This window comes from Cebus imitator, unplaced genomic scaffold (assembly GCF_001604975.1).
Source record: "Cebus imitator isolate Cc_AM_T3 unplaced genomic scaffold, Cebus_imitator-1.0 Scaffold18, whole genome shotgun sequence".
NCBI classification, from domain to species: Eukaryota; Metazoa; Chordata; class Mammalia; order Primates; family Cebidae; genus Cebus; species Cebus imitator.
In genome coordinates, this window is record NW_016107333.1 from 11,769,484 (window position 1) to 11,776,833 (window position 7,350).

The following is a 7,350-nucleotide window of genomic DNA, read 5'->3' on the forward strand; positions in this document are numbered from 1 at the left end:
TCCTTGTGGGCCCTTCTTGGAATTACTTCTTTCCTAACCTTAGCCTGCTCCCAGACCAGGCTGTGGCCACCACCTTGTGCTGCCTCCTTGAACCTCCCCTCAATTTACAGTTAGGCTGTCTTCCTACAGAATGGAGGATGGAGACTCTATCACCAACAACACCTTGTGGCCTAGGAGGAGGGTCACAAAAGGAAGGGTAAGCAACAAGTGTCATCAGAGGGCATAAGGGAGTCCATCCTCCAGGGCCTTCACTTTCCCCTCTGAGGCTCCCAGGGCCCATCTTAGACAATGGTTCCCATTGCACTGAGCCTTGCCAGCACAGATACCTGAGGCAGGAGCCCTGGTGAGCACACCTGCATCTCACACTGCTGGGCTGGGCCTTATCTAGGAAAAAGGAGGCAGCTCCAACCATTTAACTACCTTGTATTACCTTGTTAGCTCTCAACATAGTCCTATGAGATGGGTATTATTATTTTTATGTTGCCGAGAAAATCAAGGCTCAGAGATTTTAGGAACTTTCCAGGGTTACAATGTAGTGAGAATCAAACTCATGTTTGTCAAACACCATGCTCCTCCTTGCTGCCCTCTGAATCAAGAAAGGGCAAGAGATCCAGACACCCGGGATGCCCAGAGCCTGGAGACTAGGAGAACACCACCACATCAGGGCACAGAAGGGTGTTTCTATACTGGGAGTAAGTGGAATGCAGATGTGTTCCTATTGGGAGAATTTCGAGGCTGTTCTGCTCAGAAGCAGGAAGGATCTGGGTTCAATCAGGAAATAAAGAAAACACTAAAAAATATCCTGGCAAGAAACCATTAAGGTAATTCAAGGAAACATAGACTCCTTGGCTTGGCAGGAGTTTCAGATGTTATCTAGTCTTCCTATGACCTTGTACCTTAAAATTCTAGTGCCTGAAACCTTGTTTGTAAATAGATGAGACCTTAAAAGAAAATGCAGCACATCATAAATGCTATCTTTCTAGGGAGTTGCATTGGATGTACTTGATTCCTAATAGATATTTAGTTTTTGATAAATACCTATACCATTTTGGATTTTTGTGTGTGTGCAAGAAGGAGAGAGTGAGAGTGTGTGAGTCAGCAAGAGAATGAGAAAGAAAGTGGGCTTTGCTTTCATAATTTAAACTTTTATAAATCTGACAAAGAACGTTTTATGGAAAGATGAAGGAACCCCCTTAGGTCATGGAGGCCTTGCTATTGGCTACATCTGAGAACTATTCAGGTGAGCAGAGCCCCAAGATGTCATTTCTGCAGTGATCTTCTGCCATCCATCTTGTTCCAACTGGCAGGAGAGGATAGTGTCCCCCTTATGGCCAGTGTTTTTCACCAGGATGGAGCTCTGCATGCTGTACAGTCCGTCTTTGCCCTTGGTGGGGGTCAGGGTCTCATTTCTCTGGGAGACACTTCCATCCTTCAGCCAGGTCAGTTCCATGTCCTGGGGATAGAACTTCTCTGCCTGGCAGGTGACATTCATCTTGTTATTTGAGGCAGGGTGTTGAAGAATGGACACCTTGGGTGGAACTGAGATAGCACAGAACACATGCTCAGACTTCATGAAACAATCAGATCCATCTGCTTATTGCTTTGTGGCCATGTACTTAGCACCTACCTAGCATGTGGCTGTCCCTAGCACACAGTAGATATTCAGTAGCTGGAATGACCTGTTATTATTTAAGCCTATTCCCTGGAGCAAATTTGTGAAGAACTATGCTCCAAAGACATGTGAAAGCCTGGCACATGCGATGTTACCTACCTATTATGGTCTCAGACAAATCAGCCTTCCCACGAAGAGGATAATGCAAACTTCGGTGGTACACACTGCATGTAATATGAGAGTTTAGGTCGTCTAGAGCTAGGACTACCTCCGTGGTACTGACAATTTTGTAGGCATTGCTGTTCTTTAACCGAATCACATGGGTCTGGAGGGATGAGAGTTTCTTCTCATTTTTGAACCACTTCAGGGTGATATTTCTGGGATAGAAGCCATAGGATATGCAGCTAAAATTCACAGTCTGTCCAATCAAGGCCCTTTCCAAGGGGCCTATTACCAGAGGGAGAGAGGGTGGAGCTACAAGAAGGAAGATGAATAAATAATTAGTGTTGGTAAGCCATACAGTATTCTATGTGCTTTATATAATTTTAATTCTGACAACTCCATGATTAGGTAAGATAATGTCCATTTTATAGATAAAGAAATTGAAGCTGGTAGAGATAAAATAAAAAATACTAGCAATTTGCAGAGCCTGGACTGGGACACAGGTTTCCCTGATCACACAGCCTGTGATCTTGACTCAGGAGCCATGTTCCTGTATCTTTCTCACTCCGTATTGATTACTCCTACTTACCCATTTTCACTTAATAAGGGTTAGACAAGGAATAGAAGGAAATGTTCTTAGCCTGATGCCTATCTACCAAAAATCCTATAACAAAATATTTTTAATGCAACTTTACAAGAATGTCCTTTAGAATCAGCAACAACAGGATACCTACTTTCATTGTATCTATTCAATGATGTACAGGAGATTATGGCTTAAGTAATGAAACAAAAAGCCATGAATAAATAATAATTGAGAAGAAAAAATATAATGTAAACTTACAGAGAAAACTTAAGTGAATCTGCTCACTAAAATCTGATGGATTGGAAAACCCACATATGCATGGGAATTTGGGGATCAGTGAAAAAAGTGAGCTAGTCAACTAGATAGAGACAACTGTATTTTTATGAATAAACATTTTAAAATTATTATATTTGACTGAACACAGAAATAAATTCCAAATAGACCATTCTTAAATCTAAAATTTAATGAAACGATAAGAAGAAAAAAATAAGGGAATATCTATATGTCTTTCAGGTGGGAAAGGACTTTAAGGCAAGATCCTAAAACCACAACTCCTTGAGATTTGTAAAGTTGACTTTAAGGATTTATAAAGGTAACTGCAATGAGGATAAAATTATATATGATGAGAAACATAAACAAAATGTAAAATTAAGCAGTAAATAGTAGAGGAAAGAAAATAATACATACAAGATAACACAAATGAAACAAAAAGCAAGCATAAAATATAGAGGATCAACAAAACAAAAATGGTTTCTTTGAAAATATATAATCCTCTGGTGAAAATGAAAAGAGAGGAAATAAAATAATAAGAAAGAGAAAGAGAGGGAGAGATACAATCACAGGTGTGCAAAAGGGACATTACTATAAATCTTGCAGACATTAAAATGATTAAAATTGGATATCCTGAATAGCTTTTGCCAATATAAAATATAAAGTTTAGAAAAAGTAAAAAACTATCTGGAAAAATGTAACTTATCAAAAGCAAATAACAAGAAATAAGAAACCTGAGCACTATCAAAATTATTAAAAAAACTGAATCAGTAATTTAAAAAATGTTCTTATAACAAAAATTCTAGATCTAAATGACTTCACTGGAAAGATCTGCCAAACATTTATGTAATAAATAAACTTTATCTTATGTAATATTTTCTAAAAAATTGAAAAAGAGGATACATTTCCCAACTCATTTTTTTGAAGCTAGCATAACTTCAACAACAAAATTCCAACAAGGATAATATAAAGAAAAAAACATATAGATTATTATCTTACTTCTGTAAGATAATGTTCAAAAGTTCCAGACAAACTTTAGCAAATTGAATAATATACTATCACCAGAATGGTTTCATTTCAGGAATAAAAAGTTGAATTAATGTTAGAAAATCAGCCTGGGCAACATGGCAAAACCACATCTCTACAAAAAATTCAAAAATTAGCCAGGTGTGGTGGCATGGGCCTGTAGTTCAGCTATTGGGGAGACTGAAGTGAGAGGATCACTTGATCTCCAGAGGTCAAGGCTGCAGTGAGCTAAGACTGTGCCGCTGCACTCGGGCCTGGGTGAAAAAGCAAGACACCATCTCAAAAAATAAAAAAGAATATCAAATGATGTGAAAGGCAAAACCATGAAGCTTAACTATAAGTTATGTAAGGGTATGCCTTCAGGATTTAAGAGGTTAAGGCTAGATTTCTTAAGCACTGAAAGCTATAACCATGAAGGAAAAGGTTGAATTTTTGACCACACTAAAACTAAAACCTTTGTAATTGCTTTATTAAATTATTGTAATGGATGCTTTTATTACTATGCTTCAATCATTTTTATTTTTCTAATATAGAGATTTAAGGCTATAAATTCCAAGTACAGCAGTAACTACATGCCTCAAATTTAACATACAGTTTATAATTTAGTTCAAAGTATTTTCTAGTATCTGTTGTAAATTCTTTCGATAAATAGGTTATTTAGATTACTTCCCAAATTCATAACATATGAGGATTTTCTAATTATCTTTTTGTAAATATTTACAGTTTAATTCCATTATGATCAGAAAACATACAAATTTCAGTATTTCAAAATTTGTTGAGGCTTGCTTCTTGACTGAGAACATGATTAATTTTAGTTAACATTTCATATAGACTTGAAAAGGATATGTGTTTTTCAGTTGTTGGGTGCAGTGCTCTATATATGCCAATTACATCAACTTTGTTAATCACATTGATCAAATCTTTTGTATCCTTGCTGACATTTTGTCTGCTTGTCCTCCTAGTTACTGAGAGAGGTGCTGTGGTAGGTAGCCTTTAAGATGATCTCCACCTCCTGGCATTCATACCACTATGTTATCCCCTCCCCTAGATTTAGTGACTCACATCTAATAAAAAAGTAAAAGTAACAGTATGTCACTTCTGAAATAAGCTTATAAAGAGACTGTGACTTGTATCTTCTTCTTCCCCTCTCTCCTGCTTCTTGAGGAGAAGCAGTTGCCATGTTGTGAGCTGTCCTATGGAGAAGCCCATGTAGAAGATAGCTGATGTCTTCAGCCAGTTGCCAGCAAGGATCTGAGGCCTGCCAATAGCCATGGGAGTGAGCTTGAAGTGGATTCTTCTCCAGCTGAGACTTTGGATTATCGCATTCTTGGCAGACACCTTGATTGCAGCCTTGTAAGAGATCTTAAACCAAGGTTCACTCAACCTAAGCCTTGTCTAGAATTCTGACCCACATACACTGTGAGACAATAAGCGTTTGTTGTTTGAAATTACTAAGTTTTGGGTAATTTGTTATGCAGCATCAATGACAAATTCAGGTTTGTTAAGAAGCTGGTAGCATAACTATGAATTTCTCTATTTTTTTATTTGTGTCATTTTGCATATTTTGAGGCTTTATTAGTAAATGGATGCACATTAGGATTGTTATAACTTCCTGATGACTTAAACCTCTTATTCTTATGAAATGCTGCATTTTAAGTTTGTATAATAATTTTTGCCTTAACGTCTATGTTTTATATAGACGTGTCAATATAACAACGTGAGCTTTCTTTTGCATGTTGTACCTTTTCTGTTTATTTTCTTGTCAATCTTTCTGAATTATTATATTATACTGTTTTCTGAAAGTACTTGAAGTGTGCATAAATTATGTTTTATTTTGTCTAGTCCGACAGTCTTTATATTTTAATGAGAGCATGTTTCCACTTGCATTTACTAGAAGTACAAAGATATTTAGGCTTAACCTTATCTTGCTTGTATTTGATTTCTATTTACACTGGCCATTCTTTAGCCCTCTTTCTCTCCTTTTTTACCCTCTGCTGAAGTTTTTAAATTACTAAAGTTCTTAATTTTTTTTTATTTCAATAGGTTTTGAGGGAAGAGGTGGTGTTTGGTTACATGAATAAGTTCTTTAGTGATGATTTCTGAGATATGAGTATATCCATCACCTGAGCAGTTACACTGTACCCAATGTGTGCAGTCTTTTATCCCCCGCCACCCCCCATCCTTTCCCCAAAGTTCCCAAGGTCCAATGTATCATTCTTATGCCTTTGCATCCTCATAGCTAAGCTCCCACATAAGCTCATTCTCACATGAGTGAGAACGTATGATGTCTGGTTTTCCATTCTTGAGTTATTTCCCTTAGAATAATAGTCTCCAATTCCATCCAGGTCGCTGTGAATGCCATTATTTCATTCCTTTTTGTGACTGAGTAATATATATATTATATATATATATATATATAATATATATATATATATGTGTGTGTGTGTGTATGTGTGTGTATACACACACACATATACACATATATATATACACACACATATATATGTATATATATATACACACACACCCATAAAAGCCTGATCTCTTGCTTCTCTGTCCACTTATTTGTGTTGTAATTTTCCTTTGTGAGATTATTAGAACCTACCTATGATCACTGGAGCTTATTTAACAGCAGATATCCCACAGGTGGAGAAAGGCAAGGGAATGTCTCTCCATGAGGGAACTGGGATATAAAGGTAGGCAGGCAATTATTTCTTATAAAGTCAGCTGGAGAGAACCTCTTCATTTCTCTTTTTCCTGTACTGTTTGTGTTTCAAGGGCAGAAAAAGCTGTGCCATCCACTTGGCTCCTTCTGCACTTTTGGGAATAAGGAATCGTGTGGTTCTTTTCCCATGGGTCTACATTTTACCAAAAGCTAAGTTCCCTTACTTACCTATATGCCACATTTCAGGGTAGGCACCTTGACTTTGATATTGTTTACAATTTTCCCCTGAACAACGGAGAATAAATCCCAACAGGAGATCTTCATGCTGGGAACCCCAAGATAATCTTTTCACTTTAACTCATTTGCATTTAGGTCCCAGCAGCTATTGTGTTCATGAGAGGCAAATATCTCAAGAGTATCAATTTAGAAGGACAGAAGCCCTTACTTAGATTTTTTTTTTTTTTGCTTAGGGATAGGCTATAAATGGCCCCACAAGCCCAAAGATGAAAGATTGCATTCTTGGGATCTGTGAATGTCACAAGGCAAAGTTTTTGCAGATGTGATTAAAGATCTGGAGATGGTGAGGTTGTTCTGGATTATCAGGGTGGGCCCTAAATGCAATCACATATATTCTTATAAGAGAGACATTTCACACACAGAGATGAGAAGGCAATGTGAATATGGAACACAAAGAGATTTAAAGATGCTTGCCTTGAAGGTTTAAGCAATGCTGCTGGCTAGGGGTGCTGGCAGCAACCAGAAGTCAAAAAAGAAAGGGAATGTGCTTTACCCTAGAACCTCCAGAAGGAGCAGTTCTGCTGATGCTTCAATTTGAGTCAAGAGATACTGATTTCAGACTTCTGGCCTCTAGAACTGTGAGAGAATAAATTTGGTTTTTAAACAACTTTATTGAGATGTAAGTCACATACCATACAATTCACACATTTAAAATATATAATTCAATATTTGCAGATATTTATTTGTAGATATGTGCAACCATCACCACAATCATTTTGAACATCTTCATCATCT